Genomic DNA, 19,798 nt, shown 5'->3' with positions numbered 1-19,798 from the left:
GCAAAGCCAAATTGTGGTGGCTAGATGACCGGGCCACAGCAACTCCAACACAGCAGGTCTTGCAAGGTGTCCCTGGTATCCACTGGTTGATGCCTATGACAAGTGGTCCAAGGAAAGACAGCTGGTGAACGGATAACATGCCATGGCTGCCCAGGGCTTGACAAGGTTTGTGGGGAAATTAAGCTAGCCCCTGTGGCCTTATCCCACCACTGCAGCACAGACTGCTGCAAAACGCATTACTGGTCATTAGCCAACAGTATCCTGACATAGCAGCTTGCTGAATATGGGGCTGCCTATGAGGAAGATCCCAGTAGACCACTGAAAGCACCTACCACGGGCACATGAGTCAGAACTGGACCATAGAGCAATGGAAGATGGTGACTTGGTCTTTGGTTTTGAAATTCCAACAGAGCATCTGTGGGATGTGCTGGGAAAACAAGACCCATCCATGCAGACCCCACCTCACACCTTTACAAGCTAGGATATGCAGCTAATTTTAACTTTTTGCCGACTGCTCCACGCCAACTGGCATGAACATAGCGGCAGACCCAGGACCGCTCTAAGCCAATTGGCATGAAGTCCTGGGGGCGGAAAGTGCAGGGGATTAGGCGCGCCAATGAGATCACCGCTAGGAGACTGTTAGATGGCAAAACCGCCGTCTATTTACATGTTGCAGCGCTGTACTGGGGACAGCGTGTCAGCCTATGACAGCCAATCGCTGCCACTGGCTGGCGGGGGGAGGGTGGGGGAAAAAAAATAGGAAAATTTATAAAAAATGTACAAAAAAAAAAATTATACACATGCTGGCAGCGATCAGAGCCCACCAACAGAAATATCTGTTAGGGGGCAGAAAAGGCAGGGGCAGGGGGAATCACTTGTGAGCTGAGTTGTACGATCCTGCAGCAAGGCCTTAAAGCTGCAGTGACATAATTTGTAAAATATAGCCTGGTCACTAGAGGGGTGTAAACCTACGGTCCTTAAATGGTTAAATACACTTAAAGCGGACCTGCACTCAGAACTGCCTCTCTGCTCTAAAAGATAACAGCATAATAACCTTTAACCACTTTACCACCACGGGTGTGTGAATCTACGCTCCTTTTATCATCCTTTCCCCACCAGGAGCGTAGATACACGCACCCCCCGCCGCTACCGCCACTGACCACACTCCCACGCTTGTGCACGCCGCCGCCGCCCGCTCGTCCAGAAATTAATGGACAGGAAAAACTGTTCTAGTTCGTTGATCTAAGCCCCCCAGCAATGATCGGCTGCTTCTATGAGAAGCTGCGCGATCATTGTGAAAAAAAAAAAAAAGTTTCCCAGCCTCCCTAAACTTCCTGTAAGTGTACTTCCTACGCTTACAGACGCAACTACAAAAAATTACTGTGGCCATCTTGTGGCCAAAAAGTAAAACTACAGGCAAAAACATTTTTCATATACAAATACATTCTTTTACATTATAAATTAACTCATTACCTCCTACACGCCCCAATTTTTTATTTATTTTTTGTAATAAAAAGAAAAAAAATTACAATAAAAAAAAAAATACATAAATAGTTACCTTAGGGACTGAACTCTTTAAATATTTATGTCAAGAGGGTATAACACTGTTACTTTATAAACTATGGGCTTGTAATTAGGGATGGACGTAAAACTGAAAAAAATGCACCTTTATTTCCAAATAAAATATTGGCGCCAAACATTGTGATAGGGACATAATTTAAACGGTGTAATAACTGGGACAAATGGGAAAATAAATTTCATGGATTTTAATTACAGTAGCATGCATTATTTAAAAACTATAATGTCTGAAAAACTGAAAAATGATGATTTTTTCCCCCACATTTTTTCCTATTTTCCCATTAAAACACATTTAAATTAAAATAATTCTTGGCATAATGTCCCACCTAACGAAAGCCTAATTGGTGGCGAAAAAAACAAGATATAGTTCATTTAATTGCGATAAGTAATGATAAAGTTATAGACGAATGAATGGAAGGAGCTCTGAAAGTTGAAAATTGCTCTGGTGCTCCAGGGGTAAAACCCCTCAGTTGTGAAGTGGTTAAAGAAAAACAATTCTTTATTACAGCTTACAGGGCTCCTACAATAAATCTGCAGTGTGTCTACTTCATGCTTTTAAGGAAGCGGAGAAAGAGTTAAATCCCGTGTTTAGATATTAGCTGTGTCTGTGGAGATTGACGAATTCCTGGGCTGACACAGCTGAGAGATGAAATTACACTTGTGATTACTTGAATGAGGGGAAATTAGGCAGGCTCTTTTCTCTAATAACACTCAGGGTGCATTCTTCTCTGTTTTCCTTCTGCCCTGCGCAACAGTGCAGTTCCACTTTAAGTATATTGACACTTTAAAGTGAGGAAGAGGAAAGTCTCTGGATCCTATAGAGCAGTGTTTCCCAACCAGTGTGCCGCGGCATGTTGCCCGGTGTGCCGTACAGGTCTGGCCTCTCGCCAGACCTGTACCTACTTTAGGGTGCAGGAGGGGGGAAGTAGCGCTAGAAGGAGGGGCAGTGGAGGCAGCGGTGGGGAGGGGGGAAATATCCCCCCCTCCCTCACCTGGGACCCCTCCTTCTGCCTCTCTCCCCCTCCGTTTAGCGGTGGCAAGTGCGGCTCGGCGGCGGGGAGGCATACGGAGAATTACTCACCACTTCCGCGTTCCAAGCGCCGGCAACGTCAAGTCGTCACACATCTCCGCCTTCAATGCCGCCCACTGTTCTTCCTGATTAGCGGAAGCACAGTGGGCGGTATTGAAGGCGGAGATGTGTGACGACATGACGTTGCCGGCGCTTGGAACGCAGAAGTGGTGAGTAATTCTCCGTATGCCTCCCCGCCACCGCTAAACGGAGGGGGAGAGAGGCAGAAGGAGGGGTCCCAGGTGAGGGAGGGGGGGGGGATATTTCCCCCCTCCCCACCACTGCCCCTCCTAGCACTGCTTCCCCCCCTCTTGGGCATCTATACTGGGGGGAACTGTACTAGCTATACTGGGGGCAACTAAACTAGCTATACTGGGGGCAACGAAACTAGCTATACTGGGGGCAACGAAACTACCTACACTGGGGGCAACTAAACTAGCTATACTGGGGGCAACTATACTAGCTATACTGGGCACTATACTGGGGCACTACCTACCTATACTGGGCACTATGCTAGCTATACTGGGCACTATACTAGCTATCTGGGTACTATACTAGCTATACTGGGCACTTTACTGGCTATACTGGGGCACTACCTATCCATACTGGGACTATACTAGCTATACTGGGGCACTATACTGGGGTAACTATACTAACCATACTGGGGCAACTAAACTCCCTATACTGGGGCAACTATGCTAGCTAAGTGTTCCCCGGCCCGGAAAAGGTTGGGAACCACTGCTATAGAGGCTTCCCGGATCCTCTTGGCTCCAGCCGCAGCTCTCCGGGACCCTCCTTAACATCTGGGCTGCACTCCTCTTCTAGCTTGAGTGTGGCCGTACTGCAACAATAGGCGCAGTACACCCCCACTTATGCCTGAAGAGGTGCGCAGGCCTGATGTTCCTACCATAAAGCCCTCGTCTGTAATCTTCCGAGGGACTGCGTTTGGCAACAGGGGACTGGAGGATGCAATGGGAAGCCTCTACAGCAGGAGTCTCCAAACTTTTGAGGCCAAGGGCCATATCGCTGTTCTTGAGAGTGCTAGGGGGCCGAACTAGCAAAATTAAACTCATTTTTGCTGATTGCCGCTACGTACACCCCTGCATGCGGCACCGCAGCTACAGCCTGTGGGCCACATGGAATTAACAACTGCAAAGAGCTTTGGGAGACACCAGAAATGGCTCGGCAGGCCATATTTGTACCCCGGGTCAGAATTTGCAAATGATTGCTCTATAGGATCCAGAGGATTCACCCTTCTTAGGTAAGTATGCACTATTGCTTCGGGTACACTTTAACCTTCCTGGCGGTAAGCCCGAGCTGAGCTCGGGCTATGCCGCCGGAAGGCACCGCTCAGACCCCGCTGGGCCGATTTGCATAATTCTTTTTTTGCTGCACGCAGCTAGCACTTTGCTAGCTGCGTGCAGTGCCCGATCGCCGCCGCTATCCGTCGCGCCGCAGCCGCCCCCCCCCCAGACCCCGTGCGCTGCCTGGCCAATCAGTGCCAGGCAGCTCTATGGGGTGGATAGGAATCCCCTTTGACGTCACAACGTCGATGACGTCATCCCGCCCCGTCGCCATGGCGACGGGGGAAGCCCTCCAGGAGATCCCGTTCTTTGAACGGGATCTCCTGATCGCCGGAGGCGATCGGAGGGGCTGGGGGGATGCCGCTGAGTAGCGGCTATCATGTAGCGAGACTTTGTCTCGCTACATGAAAGAAAAAAAAAAAATTTTAAAAAAAAGATTTGCTGCCCCCTGGCGATTTTTTAGCAAACCGCCAGGAGGGTTAAGGTCACGTTGTGCTTCTCTTGAAAGCTGGAGGAGCAATTAATAAAAGTATTAAGCTGTTACAATATAAAAGAACTTCTGTGATTTTTATCACTCAACCAAGTGACGGCGGATTGGATCCTGGCCTTTTGTCTGTTTGAATCTCACTATTCACACAGATAATAGCGGCTTTAGGCCTGATCTACCCTCTCTAGCATTAAAAACATCCACTTCTTGGCCAGAGTGGAGTGCTTTGTTTAATTTAACCATTTGACCACTGAGGGGTTTCTTCCCCTTTAGGACCAGAGAAATTTTCACCTTTCAGCGCTCCTCCCTTTCTTTCACCAATAACCTAATCACTACTTATCACAACAAATCATCTATATCTTGTTTTCTTCACCACCAATTAGGCTTTCTTTGAGTGGTAAATTATGCTAAGAATTATTTTATTCTAAATGCATTTTAATGGGAATAATAATCAAAAAGTGGAAAAATAGATTTCAGTTTTCGGCCATTCTAGTCATAAAATAAAATGTTCTACTGTGGATAAAAGCCACACATTTTATTTGCCCATTTGTCACGGGTATTGCAACATTTAAAATATTTCCCTATTTCCATTTGCCGGGCTGTCCTGCTGGTCATCTGCCTCTAATATTTTTAGTCATAGACCCTGAAAAAGCATGCAGATCAGGTCTTTCTGACTGGATTATCCACATGCTTGTTGCAGGTGTGTGATTCAGACACTACTGCAGCAAAAGGGATCAGCAGGACTGCCAGGCAACTAGTATTGTTTAACTACCTAACAACCGCGTAACGCCAATGGGCGTGACCGCGGCGGAAGCCCCAGGACCGCCTAACGCCATTTCCTGGGGCCGGCCACTACAGGAGATTGCGCGCGGATGCGGGCGCATCTCCACTTGAAAGGCGGAGCTCCGCCCAGCCTTCAGTCCTCGAGCGGTGATGCGATCTGCAGCAGCACTGTAGTGGGGACAGCCGTGTGAAACGACTATCCTTCTGTGGGATGCAGGAGCGATCGGCAGTGATAGGCTGAAGCCTATCACAGCCAATCGCTGTGATAGGCTGGCCGGGGGAGGGAGGGAAGGTGGTAAAAATTAAAGAAATACACCTTTTTATTAAAAATAAATAAATATTTGTCAAAAAAATAAACGTGGGGGGCGACCAGACCCCACCAACAGAGAGCTCTGTTGGTGGGGAGAAAAGGGGGGGGAGGGGAATCACTTGTGTGCTGTGTTGTGTGGCCTTGCAGCGAGCCCTTAAAGCTGCAGTGGCCCTTTTAGTAAGAAATGGCCTGGTCTTTAGGGGGGGTTTAGCACTGTGGTCCTCAAGTGGTTAAAGTGGACCTGAACTCTTGACCAGGACAGAAATAAAACAGAGAGAAATGCACCCTGTATGTATTTAGAGAGGTAAGTCTGTCTAATTCCCCCTCATCTGTGTCTAATCACAACTGTAATTTGATCTCTCCCCTGGGTCAGCTGACTGTCACTGCAAATAAGGTCATTTGAAAGCACAGAATGTTAACATTATTTCCGCTTCCATGAAAGCAGGAAGTAGAAACACTGAAGATTTATTGTAGGATTTGTATCAGCTGTAACAAAGAAACACAAGGGGGATCGAGGAGCCCAAATATTGATAAAACAAATTTGTTGTCATTTGTGAGCACTGAGTGGATCTGTCAAAAAAAAAAAAAAAATATATGTCTTATCAGTCTGCCGACAGACTGTACACACATCCTGCTGTCGGCAGACCGTCCGCCCAGCGGGAAGGTCTAACGGACCCGTCATTTGTTACAATAGTACGGTGGTGGTTGGGTGGGGGGGGGGGGGGTTGGCGGCTTAATCAGAAGGAGCCTAGCGCCCGTCTGTAAAACGGGCCTTAGGCCTACTTTCTATATGTTTTTCTTCTGTCAAGTGCAAGAGTTCAGGTCCACTTTAAAGGGAACCTGAGACAGTGGTGGGGAAAAAAAATTCATGCATGCCTGGGGCCTCCTCCAGCCCCTTCAGACCTTTGGCTCCTTTGCCATCCTCCTGGGCTGCCTCAATCTGCCGCTAGGGTCCTCTGCACATGCGCGGCTCGGCCACGTTACCGCCCCCATCATGCTCCCATTGCAAAGAGCATACTGTGTCTGCGCAGTACTACTGTACAGGTGCACAACGCTCCTGGAGTTAGGAGTGCAATGGCGGTGAATGCGCAGCTGAAGAAACTTCAGAGGACCCTAGCAGCAGATCGAGGTGTCCCGGGAGGACAGCGAGGAAGCCCCAGGTATGTATGAATCTTTCCCCCACCCCAGTATCAGGTACACTTTAAACTTGTTTTCCGCATGCAGAAAATAACTGACAGCAGAGTGCAGCACTGTGTGTGTTTTTGCTATCAATTACATTAGCAGTTATAAAAAAAAAAAAAAAAAAAAAAAGCGCACGTTATTCCACATGCAAGCACACATGGAGTTTTATACATACCTGGGGCTTCCTCCAGTCCCCTCCATGCAGATCGCTTTTTTTTAGCTCGCAACTGTCCTTTTAAAGAGACTCTGAAGTCTACTAAAAATGAGGTTTTTACTTTAAAAACCTCTTTAACCTAATTGCCCCTCCTAAAACGCTGCATCCCTGTGGCTGAAAACACCATAAACCAGCCCAAATTACCTGGGGGACATTGCAGGGCTCCTTTCGCATAGAGGCAGAGCTTTCTGCTGCAGCTCTGCCTCTATACGCGTCCATCAAGCGCTGATCGCCGCCTCTCCCTGTCCCTCTCAGTCTTCCTTCACTGAGAGGGGCAGGGGAGAGGCGAAGATACGCGTGGATTGACACGTATGGAGGCAGAGCTGCAGCTGAAAGCTCTGCTTCCTTAGGGCAGCAACATCCACGATCTAGAAAGTCGTGGATTTTGCCAGAGGGAATTAGGGGTGATTTATGGCGTTTTCAGGCGCGCGCAAGCTTGTGCTGACTTATGCAATAACATTAAAAACTGCTTTGTGATGATTGTGTGCTGACCTAAATTCGTTTGCTACTATTGACATTTGGGTGACATGGCTTAGCACCCAGGTTCAGCACCCAACACTCGGGCAAGGTGTGCCACCCCAGAAGCGTTTGTGCACCATTCCAGTGCTGGGTCCCTCTTTGGTCCAATAGGTTTATTCACTGTGCAACCATGGCCGTGGGTGTGTCTGTACTGGGCATGTGCAAAAAGGATCGATTATGCATGCCGAGTAGAACTTAAACACTTGCATGCTGTTTTTTTCCTCTATGTACAACCATTTAATTCTACTGGGCATGTGCACACCTTACTTACACATGCCAAGTACAAATGTGCTCACCCACTGCTGCCCTTGTGCACTGAACAAGCCTATTCAACCAGAAGGGGACCCAGGTCACCACATACTCGGGCTTTGAAGCAGCGGAAGGTATTCCCAGCAGGCACATCTGTTCCTCCAGGCAGCGTGATATCTCCTCTCTTATCTGCACAGGGGAGGCTGCACTGAAGAGCACTCTCCACCAGTCCTGAAGGGGTTACTATAGGTAGAGACGGGAGAGAGCATCCTAAACAGTGCAGGGAGATGTCACCCTGCGGCCTCCGTCCTGCCGCTGCAGGCTCCCATCAGCTCAGCAAACTCTCTCCTGTGTTCCTGCCTCTGCTTAGCCGCCCGCTGCACACTCAGGACGGGCTGCAGTGTGGACAGACCGTGGCTGCCATGTGTCTGTGGCTTTAGGCTCTATTCATAAAACTTTATCGCAAGTTTTCCGCTCAAAACAGCAGACTTTCCCGACCATTTAGCAAAGTGGGAATTCATAAAGGCCGTTTCTGCATGAAAATCTGACATTCCTGTGCAGTGCGGGGAAATTACCGCCCTGTGCAGAGATTATCACAACACATGTCACTGAAGGTTAATTTATAAAGATTAGAGCAGGCAGAATGTGTGGAGAAACCAGGCTGTTTAGATAAAGCGATAAGCCAGGCAAGCTAATGGAGAGACAGACCTCCCAGACAGCTGCAGTGAGAGGAGAGCAGACAAGGCATTCCAGAATACCAAGGCTGTGTTTTTTTTTAACCCCTTGGGTACCTGTTTTCAGATACATTTCACATCGAAAGCCTGCATGTGTAACATTTCTGGAACTTCTAAGCTGCAGCAATTAAATAGATTGATTAGGAAGACTAATAGACAGATTCAGCGCAGATTCAGGAGGAGAGGCAGAAAAATGCACATGTAAAGGGATGCTGGGGCTGCCTCCTTTATACTTTGCTGTCTCTGCAGGAGAAATGTATCAACTCAGCCAGCAAATGTAACAACTCAGCAGTACAGCCAGTTTAGCGCAGGAATTCCCCAACCTATTATCGCAAGTGTATACATTTTTATGAATTAGCACACAGAAGTCTAAAATACCGATGTGGTGTTTTTCCTCCAAGATTTTTTTTACCGCAAATGTTTTATGAATAGAGCCCAACGTGTGCAGCTCCCCATCCGCCCCTAGCAATTTCCCACCCCAGGCACCATCCTATGTTGGCTTCCCAGAAATTCAGCTCTGTGCATGCCAGTCACTCACATCACATCCTCATGTTTCAAACACTCGTCCTTCCCTTCTTTCTGCCACATGTGGGGGCGGGGCCAAAACGGAGGGAAAAAGAAACTGGTGACATCATTGGCCAAGGGGAGGGACAGGGCTGAGGGGCGAGACTCTTGTCTGCAGGCTCAGCAGGAAACATATATTTATGGACATTGCAGCAATTAAAAAAGAAATCCCAGACACAAAAAAGTAACACAATTTATATAAAGTTTGTTAATTAACAGACGGTTGGCAATGTGTTGTGGGCGGGGTTTGGTGCTTATGTCATCATCATCTAGCTCAGAGTCTGTTACAAGAAACCCCATCGCCCTCTGACCAATCACTGGCAGTGGGTGTGGATTTGATGTGAAAAGGTGGGAGGTTTGAGTAGTACTTCAGTATTGTGCATGGGAATCAGCTGATATAGTCTGGCGTGTAGGGCCCATAGCATGCCTGTCTCTGCCCGCCATCCTATGTGTCCTTACCCAGGACCAGCAGCTGAAGCCAGCCTCGTGCCTCCTCCAGCAGCTGTAGCCAGCCTCGTGCCTCCTCCAGCAGCTGTAGCCAGCCTCGTGCCTCCTCCAGCAGCTGTAGCCAGCCTCGTGCCTCCTCCAGCAGCTGTAGCCAGCCTCGTGCCTCCTCCAGCAGCTGAAGCCAGCCTCGTGCCTCCTCCAGCAGCTGAAGCCAGCCTCGTGCCTCCTCCAGCAGCTGAAGCCAGCCTCGTGCCTCCTCCAGCAGCTGAAGCCAGCCTCGTGCCTCCTCCAGCAGCTGAAGCCAGCCTCGTGCCTCCTCCAGCAGCTGAAGCCAGCCTCGTGCCTCCTCCAGCAGCTGAAGCCAGCCTCGTGCCTCCTCCAGCAGCTGAAGCCAGCCTCGTGCCTCCTCCAGCAGCTGAAGCCAGCCTCGTGCCTCCTCCAGCAGCTGAAGCCAGCCTCGTGCCTCCTCCAGCAGCTGAAGCCAGCCTCGTGCCTCCTCCAGCAGCTGAAGCCAGCCTCGTGCCTCCTCCAGCAGCTGAAGCCAGCCTCGTGCCTCCTCCTCCTCCATCAGGGCCAGCAGCAGAAGCCAGCCTCGTACCCCAGCTGTCCTCACAGTAAGTATCTGAGCTTACTCACTTGCTTTTAAAGGGAAACTTAACTGAGAGGGATATGAATGTTTCCTTTTAAACAATACCAGTTGCCTGGCAGTCCTACTGATCTCTTTGACTGTAGTGGCTTAATCACACCAGAAACAAGCATGCAGCTAATCCAGTCTGAGCACCTGAGCTGCATGCTTGTTTAGGGGCTGTGGCTAACAGTATTAGATACACTGGATCATCAGGAGAGTTAGGCAACTGGTATAATTTTTAAATAAAAAATCCATATCCTTCTCAGTTTAGGTTCCCTTTAAACAATACCAGTTTCTTGGCTATCCTGCTTATCCTCTGCCTGTAGTCTTTTTAGCTATTGACCCTGAACAAGCATGCAGCATATCAGGTGCTTCTGACATTGTCACTTCTGACTTATCTGATGCTTGTTTCTGGTGGGATTCAGTCACTACTGCAACCAAATAGATCAGCTGTATAGCAAAGCAAATGGTATTGTTTAAAAGGAAAATACTTTTTGCAGCCCCCATATCTCTTGTTGCAGTTGTCCTTTAAAGGGGCACTATTGCTAATCTTCTTATTTTAAGTCTCTTTAACATAAATATCTGTTAGTAAAGCAATGTTACTGAGGAGTATGAAGACTGATCAAAAGGTATTTCCTCACTGCTAATACCCACTGATAGCCAGGTAGTAGTAGGGTAGGTAGTAAGGGGCTCCTGTAACTGCTGCTTGAGCTGCCGTTGGTTTTCATCTGGTCAGCTCAGCTAAGCTCTTTCAAACTTCTAACTGCACTATCGTGCAGTTACTGTGCTCAGCGCAGCCTCAGCGCAGCAGCCGTACAGCGCAGGACACCGCCGTATGGCTGTATGTTTATGCGCTGAAAGGACCCCTTATGGGAAGCTGGCAAAAGCCGAAGTCTGGTTACCCGGGCGACGGACAATAGGTGTCCGTGTCTTTGCCAGCTTCCCATAAGGGGTCCTTTCCGGGCAGCGCATAAACATACAGCCATATGGCGGTGTCCTGCGCTGTACGGCTGCTGCGCTGAGGCTGCGCTGAGCACAGTAACTGCACAATAGTGCAGTTAGAAGTTTGAAAGAGCTTAGCTGAGCTGACCAGATGAAAACCAACGGCAGCTCAAGCAGCAGTTACAGGAGCCCCCTACTACATAATGGATTAGCCCAGTCGGCGTCAGAAAGGTAAATCTGCCTTCGTGACTACCTGGCTATCAGTGGGTATTAGCAGTGAGGAAATGCCTTTTGATCAGTCTTCATACTCCTCAGTAACATTGCTTTATTAACAACAGATATTTATGTTAAAGAGACTTAAAATAAGATTAGCAATAGTGCCCCTTTAAATGATATTGATGAGGCAAAGCCAAGGTAAGCGGGATATAGAGGCTGACCTGTTTATTTCCTTTTAAATAATGCACATTGCCTGGCTATCCTGCTGTCTGTATAACTGATATTGTGGTTTCACCCCTCCCACCGAGTGATGCCATCAGTATATGGTCCTGACAGTTTGCTGTCTGTGATCCTCATTGCATTGAGGGAAATAATGGCTTCCTACTGCCAAGCAAGCAATATCTCCCTCTGTGCATAGAACTCTGCAACATTCCATACAGATCACCTGGCAGAACTAAAGCCTCCAGTGATACATTTCAGAATGAAATTCAGAGAGAAGAAATATTTTAACATGGGCAGACACTGACTAAATATTCTATGAATGAACGTTGTAAACAATAAGCAATTTTATTCATTGGCCTTTTACAGTTCGTTTAAATCAGTTTAGCTTTACTTACCTGGAGCCTCCTTCAGTGCTGAAAGTCTGTGTAGTCCTCCCTGCAGTTCTGCTGTCACCCATTCTTCTGTTGTCCCCTCCATAGCGGTGGCTTTTGTGCAAGCACGAGTGCATGCAATGCTTGTGCAGCCTTGCCTGGGAGCATTCTATGCAGTACTATTGTGCAGAACACTCCTGGCCAGATGTGTGACCATGCGCGGTGCATGCACCCATGCATGCGCATTAGCCGCTGACCCATACGGAGTGGAAGAATGGGTGACAGCAGAACTGCAGGGAGGGACACAGACTTCTGGGGGCTGCAGGAAGTCCTAGGTAAATAAAGCTACACTGATTTCATTTGCCTCATGTTTCCTTCACGTGCACCTGTAGAATTTTTTTTTTTTATTCTTTGCCAAATTGAACCTCCTCATAAGGGAGGTTTGGAACTCAGTATGCTGATGGGGTTCGGGGAGCACAATTTCTTACCTGTAGGACTGTTCATGTAGCCCCTTGTCCCTGTGATGGTTGCCAGCTGAAGCTGGCCGCACCTAAAAGAATCCTGCTGTAGAGTGTGCTCCTGGCCGCAATGCATACTACAGCTCCCAGTATATATTGCCGCTTGCATCTCCTGGCATGCATTGTGGCCGGGACTGTGCTTTTACAGTGGGATTCTGGTTGGTTGGAATAGTGAACATCACAAGGAATGGGGGCTTTACGAGTAGCCCCCAGTAGGTAAGCAATGGTGTAACCCCAGGCCTCCCAACAGCATACTGAGTTGCAAACGTCACTTATGGCAAGGTTCATTTAAAAAAACATTTTTTTCCCCCTCTGTACTGATGCTCGGTGTACTTTAAAGTGTACAAGCATTTATACTTGGGGCTTTCCTCTAGCCCCTTGAAGCTTGTGGGGTCGCTCACCTCCGCTGGCTGGAATGGTTAAAGCCGAGGGATCCAGAGACAAAGACTGCCTAAAAAATGAAAAAAAGATGTTCTACATACCTGGGGCTTCCTCCAGCCCCATAAGCCTTGATCGCTCCCACGCCACCGTCCTCTGCTGCCTCTATCGCCGGTACCGGGTACCGTCACTTCCGGCGGACGCGGCCAGTCTTCCTCATGCACAGGGGTCCCTCCGGCTCTGTACGCCTGCGCAGGACGGAGGGAGCACACTGCGCTTGCATCGACTGGCCGAAATGACGGGTCCCGGTACCGGCGGACAGAGGCAGCGGAGAAAGGCGGTGTGGGAGCGATCCAGGCTTATGGGGCTGGAGGAAGCCCCAGGTATGTATAAATCTCTTATGTTCTTGTCTCTGGTTCTCTTTAAAGCCGTGACTGGGCTCAATCATGTTCCATTGTGTATACCTGGCTGCGTGCCCCCCCCCCCCCAATGGTGCTTCTGTGGTGAGTAGCACACTGTACCTGCACAGAATGCTCCTAGCCACAGGAGTATGATCAAGAATGTGCATGGCTGCAGATTTCCAGCACTCCCAGGCTACCGAGCTAGACAGTAGAAAAATGGGTGGGACTGGGAGGATGAGGAAGCCCACAGCCTACAGGGGGTGCTGGAGGAAGTACTCCGGAGGAGCTTCGATCCGAATCTCGGATCATTTTATTAGGGAAGCAATTGGGGGGGGGGGGGGGGGTGAAATGACTAACAGGACTTTTCCTGCAGTGGACAGACAGAGAAGGGGAGGGGGGTAGACAGATAGAGAAGGGGGGATGGTGGACAGAGACGGGCAGGGAGTGAACAGAAGGGAGGAGGTGAACGAAGAGGGGTGAGCAGAGAGCAGAAATATTTTTTTTGCACACCATACCCAATTGCAATCATATGCTTTACATATATTTCACCTATATGTTCATATGTATACTCTGGATGCAAACGTCTCACAGTGAAAGAAAGCATTCCCATTTTCTCACCTCGAACACATCATAAATTATGGGAGAAGATAAGTGCAGCTGTTTAGAGCAGTGCAGGAGGATCATATTGCACAGCATCACAGTGCCTGTCCTGTCATTCATTCAGCCCAGCAGAGTTACTGAGCTGTGCTTCTCAGCCAAAAGTTACCTATTTGTTCACAACAGCCAATAATGAGCAGCACATTGCAGCCAGTAGTGTGCTCCACACATATCTGGCAGTGGCACCCATGTCCCCTCTACCTGTCCCTGCAAGGCTGGCTCCCCTCCAACAGAGCGATCCATCTCAGCTCTGCTTCCAGGACCCCGGTGCCTGCTGAGACATGGGGCGTGCCACTCCTGGCTCCACCCCTTTTGATCCGCATCTGTTCATTTTGATGATCCGGATGATTCGACTCACAAAAGAGATTCGGATCAAAAATCCAAATCGTTCATGATCCAGACAACACTACAGAGTACTGTGACATGTCCAGTCTGAGCATGGCATGCTTAGATCTGACTCCAATGCTGATACCGAGGCAGTAACAGGTGCCCAGCTGGAGAGCAGATGACAGGCAGTAAGTGAAACACCTGTCTGAAAGAGGCCTCAAGCAGCTGCAGGTCCAGTCTGTAACAGCCAGCCATCCTGCAGCACAGCAGGTCACCCAGCATAGCATCCCCAGGTCAGCTGGTCACTCAGCTGGCACAATACAGTCAGCAATCAGCATCACCAGGCTGTTAAGCAAGTCAGTTCAGTACCACCAGCTCGTTAAGCCAGCACAGCATCCCCACCATCCAACCCAGGTCACATGACTGCCAGGCCGGCCCAGCACCCAGGCCAACACAGAAACTCTGCCTATTATTGTAAAATTCTGGCAGTTTATGATATTTCTGTGTGGGAACACAACTGCTGCTATTTTGTGGTAATGCGCTGCAGAGGGGCTCCTGATCTCCCAGGACCCTAACAACTCCCCTGGTCAATGAAATGGTAACCATTCCCTGATGTCAATTTTATGCTAATTGTATGCAATGTTTGCTGCTTAGAATTGGAACAATAAAATATAGCCAGTTTATGTTGTAGAGTCCCTGACTAGAGGTGCGTACACACATGCGACTATATTCGTTTGTAACGATCGTTCCCCGATCTTTACCAACGACGATCGTTACAAAAAACGAACCACCGACTATTAAGGCAAACGACGAACGAGCCAAATCGCTACAAAAGAAAGTTCTGTCTCGGTGGATTTTAACCAGCGACTATCGTTTGCAAAAGTAGTACATCGTTGGAAACGGTCGTTCGTACTAGGCTTGACATGCGCATTTCACTATTTCTCTGTGAAACTTCTCATTTTTATGCGCAGGCGCAATAGTTGCTTTACGTGATGGATGTAACATTCGTTCTAACGATCAGATCGTTACACACCTTTTAAAACTATCTTTACTTAGGTCGTTCTTTCATCAATTAAAAGTTCGTTCGTCGTTCTCAACGAACGATCGTTGTCGCATGTGTGTACGTAGCATAGGGATCATCAATAAGCAAATAATTCCCAGCTGGTGCAGGATTATTTATATTATATTATTATAAGTTTTACACACAAATGTATGAAGCGTGAAAATGGACCATCACCTTGGCAGAATTAATTTGTCCCATTTCCAAGCTGCATATATTTGCATATAAAATTGCATGATTCTGCTTTAAGGCCTGGTGCACACCAAAAACCGCTAGCAGATCCGCAAAATGCTAGCAGATTTTTAAAGGTTTTTTTTTTTTATTTTTCTATGGCGTTTTGCGGATTGCTGCAGCGGATTTCAGTATAGTACATTTCATATATTGTTACAGTAAAGCTGTTACAGAACAGCTTCTGTAACAAAAACGCCTGCAAAACCGCTCTGAACTGCCGTTTTTCAGAGCGGTTTGCGTTTTTCCTATACTTAACATTGAGGCAGAAACGCATCCACAATCCAAAAAATGCCTCACCCCGGGAGTATGCGTTTCTGCAAAACGCCTCCCGCTCTGGTGTGCACCACCCCATTGAGATACATTGACCAAGCTTATCCGCAGCCGCAAGCGGATCTGAAAACGCCCAAAAAGCCGCTCGGTGTGCACCAGCCCTAACTTGGTAGTATTAGCATCTCATTGCCCCTCCCTACTACTGCATTGTTTGAGTTCCTGCCCCCTGCACTCTGGTGGGTGGACTCTTTAGCTCAGCCTGTAAGCTGTTTTCTGACCACAGACCATCAGTCTGTCAGTGTTTAAGTTCTTGGGATTTTTTGGGAGGGGGTAGGATATCAAGAATACATGGTGGATAACCACAGGTCATGTTGGTTGTAGATGTTCCAGGCTTGCATATTTGTATGTAGGGATGAGCAGGCAAAATTATGTAACTTGATTTTGTAAGGTGTGTGTGTGGTGGTTTTTTTTTTTTTTTTTTTTTTTTTCCCTTTTTTTTTTTTTTTTCCCTTCTTCTCGCATTGAAGTCTATGGGGTGGGGCTGATTGTTGTGAGTGATTGCGATTCATTCATTTATTTGACACCAAATTTGGTCTGTATATCAAGGGTAACCAAGGAAGCATGTTGAACCTTTTTTTTTTTTTTTTTGTTTTGTTTTTGTAATGGCCACTCTGTAATGCAGCTATGTGACATTTGCAGTGTGTTGTGCTATAATAATGTGTGGCAGCATAACCCATGGCGCAAAATGCATGTTGTGACAGTGAAGCATACTTTTCATTGACTGTATGTGACGCAACGTGGGGTTCCTGTGTGGCACTGCTTTTCTGTTTGCTGTAGCAATGGGAACTTATTATTATTATTATTATTATTATTATTATTATTATTTAGTATTTTTATATAGCGCCGACATATTATGCAGCGCTGTATTTATCTATCTCTGTCCCTCAAAGGAGCTCACAATCTAATCCCTACCATTGCCATATGTCTATATTATGTAGTGTAAGTACTGTAGTCTAGGGCCAATTTTTTTTTTTTTAGGGGGAGCCAATTAACTTATCCGTATGTTTTTGGAATGTGGGAGGAAACCGGAGTGCCTGGAGGAAACCCACGCAGACACGGAGAGAACATACAAACTCTTTGCAGATAGTGCCCTGGCTGGGATTCGAACCGGGGACCCAGCGCTGCAAAGAAAAGGTATCAGATGTGAACTAGCATAAAAGGTGTACATAATCATAGAGAACATGAAGTAAGGATTATTAAGAAAAATAAATACATAATATGTATGTACTGTTTGGGACCACTAATGGACAAAAATCTCCTAACCAATCTGATCAGGTTAATTAAATCTCCATCTATCTAATTTTTGGATCCCTTTGATCAATCTGATTGAATTGGTTAGGAGATTTTTCTTAGTGGTCCCAAACCAGCATTTCTGAATGCTTATGTGAACAATTGTTTGAACAATCGTCTGGCAAATTGTACCATTATTTTTGGGTCACCTTTTGAAAGACTTGCTCAGCCTCACTTAAGTTGGATAGGGGGCTAAAACATTTTTTTTAATTCCTTTTGGGGGCCAATGTTCCCATTTTGAGGTGTGTGTGTGTGTGTGTGTGTGTGTGTGTGTGTGTGTGTGTGTGTGTGTGTGTGTGTGTGTGTGTGTGTGTGTGTGTGTGTGTGTGTGTGTGTGTGTGTGTGTGTGTGTGTGTGTGTGTGTGTGTGTGTGTGTGTGTGTGTGTGTGTGTGTGTGTGTGTGTGTGTGTGTGTGTGTGTGTGTGTGTGTGTGTGTGTGTTCTGCATGTAGAGAATGTGTGTGTGTGTGTTCTGCATGTAGAGAATGTGTGTGTGTGTGTTCTGCATGTAGAGAATGTGTGTGTGTGTGTTCTGCATGTAGAGAATGTGTGTGTGTGTGTTCTGCATGTAGAGAATGTGTGTGTGTGTGTTCTGCATGTAGAGAATGTGTGTGTGTGTGTTCTGCATGTAGAGAATGTGTGTGTGTGTGTTCTGCATGTAGAGAATGTGTGTGTGTGTGTTCTGCATGTAGAGAATGTGTGTGTGTGTGTTCTGCATGTAGAGAATGTGTGTGTGTGTGTTCTGCATGTAGAGAATGTGTGTGTGTGTGTTCTGCATGTAGAGAATGTGTGTGTGTGTGTTCTGCATGTAGAGAATGTGTGTGTGTGTGTTCTGCATGTAGAGAATGTGTGTGTGTGTGTTCTGCATGTAGAGAATGTGTGTGTGTGTGTTCTGCATGTAGAGAATGTGTGTGTGTGTGTTCTGCATGTAGAGAATGTGTGTGTGTGTGTTCTGCATGTAGAGAATGTGTGTGTGTGTGTGTGTGTGTGTGTTCTGCATGTAGAGAATGTGTGTGTGTGTGTGTGTGTGTGTGTTCTGCATGTAGAGAATGTGTGTGTGTGTGTGTTCTGCATGTAGAGAATGTGTGTGTGTGTGTTCTGCATGTAGAGAATGTGTGTGTGTGTGTTCTGCATGTAGAGAATGTGTGTGTGTGTGTGTGTGTGTTCTGCATGTAGAGAATGTGTGTGTGTGTGTGTGTGTTCTGCATGTAGAGAATGTGTGTGTGTGTGTGTGTGTGTGTGTGTGTGTGTGTGTTCTGCATGTAGAGAATGTGTGTGTGTGTGTGTTCTGCATGTAGAGAATGTGTGTGTGTGTGTGTGTGTGTGTGTGTTCTGCATGTAGAGAATGTGTGTGTGTGTGTGTTCTGCATGTAGAGAATGTGTGTGTGTGTGTTCTGCATGTAGAGAATGTGTGTGTGTGTGTTCTGCATGTAGAGAATGTGTGTGTGTGTGTGTGTGTTCTGCATGTAGAGAATGTGTGTGTGTGTGTGTGTGTGTGTGTGTGTTCTGCATGTAGAGAATGTGTGTGTGTGTGTGTTCTGCATGTAGAGAATGTGTGTGTGTGTGTTCTGCATGTAGAGAATGTGTGTGTGTGTGTGTTCTGCATGTAGAGAATGTGTGTGTGTGTGTGTGTGTGTGTGTTCTGCATGTAGAGAATGTGTGTGTGTGTGTGTGTGTGTGTGTGTTCTGCATGTAGAGAATGTGTGTGTGTGTGTGTTCTGCATGTAGAGAATGTGTGTGTGTGTGTGTGTGTGTGTGTGTGTTCTGCATGTAGAGAATGTGTGTGTGTGTGTGTGTGTGTGTGTTCTGCATGTAGAGAATGTGTGTGTGTGTGTTCTGCATGTAGAGAATGTGTGTGTGTGTGTTCTGCATGTAGAGAATGTGTGTGTGTGTGTGTGTGTTCTGCATGTAGAGAATGTGTGTGTGTGTGTGTGTGTGTGTGTGTGTGTGTGTGTTCTGCATGTAGAGAATGTGTGTGTGTGTGTGTTCTGCATGTAGAGAATGTGTGTGTGTGTGTTCTGCATGTAGAGAATGTGTGTGTGTGTGTTCTGCATGTAGAGAATGTGTGTGTGTGTGTGTTCTGCATGTAGAGAATGTGTGTGTGTGTGTGTGTGTGTGTGTTCTGCATGTAGAGAATGTGTGTGTGTGTGTGTGTGTTCTGCATGTAGAGAATGTGTGTGTGTGTGTGTTCTGCATGTAGAGAATGTGTGTGTGTGTGTGTGTGTGTGTGTTCTGCATGTAGAGAATGTGTGTGTGTGTGTGTTCTGCATGTAGAGAATGTGTGTGTGTGTGTGTTCTGCATGTAGAGAATGTGTGTGTGTGTGTGTGTGTGTGTGTTCTGCATGTAGAGAATGTGTGTGTGTGTGTGTGTGTTCTGCATGTAGAGAATGTGTGTGTGTGTGTGTGTTCTGCATGTAGAGAATGTGTGTGTGTGTGTGTGTGTGTGTGTTCTGCATGTAGAGAATGTGTGTGTGTGTGTGTTCTGCATGTAGAGAATGTGTGTGTGTGTGTTCTGCATGTAGAGAATGTGTGTGTGTGTGTTCTGCATGTAGAGAATGTGTGTGTGTGTGTGTGTGTTCTGCATGTAGAGAATGTGTGTGTGTGTGTGTGTGTGTGTGTGTGTGTGTTCTGCATGTAGAGAATGTGTGTGTGTGTGTGTTCTGCATGTAGAGAATGTGTGTGTGTGTGTTCTGCATGTAGAGAATGTGTGTGTGTGTGTTCTGCATGTAGAGAATGTGTGTGTGTGTGTGTTCTGCATGTAGAGAATGTGTGTGTGTGTGTGTGTGTG

At 47.2% G+C, this 19,798-nt stretch overlaps 2 protein-coding genes across 4 annotated transcripts in view; one reads left to right on the top strand and one right to left on the bottom strand.

Moving 5' to 3' along the window:
• LOC137531622 (glycerol-3-phosphate acyltransferase 1, mitochondrial-like) overlaps positions 1–9,032 on the bottom strand; it is a 45,326-nt gene extending 36,294 nt beyond the window's left edge. Inside the window, exon 1 of the mRNA XM_068251560.1 lies at positions 8,968–9,032. The gene's annotated coding sequence lies outside the window, so the exon portion shown is untranslated. The remainder of the gene's footprint in view (positions 1–8,967) is intronic.
• Positions 9,033–9,339: 307 nt separating this feature from the next.
• The window catches only part of LOC137532463 (hyaluronidase-1-like), a 95,841-nt gene continuing 85,382 nt past the window's right edge, over positions 9,340–19,798 (top strand). The window contains exon 1 of one of the 3 annotated variants that reach the window (XM_068252970.1): positions 9,340–10,054. The gene's annotated coding sequence lies outside the window, so the exon portion shown is untranslated. Of the gene's footprint in view, positions 10,055–11,218; positions 11,242–16,699; positions 16,856–19,798 lie in introns of those variants that run through there. The other 2 variants (XM_068252974.1, XM_068252973.1) reach the window with 2 other exon arrangements.

The sequence above is a fragment of the Hyperolius riggenbachi genome, chromosome 9 (assembly GCF_040937935.1).
Source record: "Hyperolius riggenbachi isolate aHypRig1 chromosome 9, aHypRig1.pri, whole genome shotgun sequence".
Lineage (NCBI taxonomy): Eukaryota > Metazoa > Chordata > Amphibia > Anura > Hyperoliidae > Hyperolius > Hyperolius riggenbachi.
The sequence above is the reverse complement of the archived record's forward strand: the minus strand, read 5'-3'. Positions and strand labels throughout refer to the sequence as shown.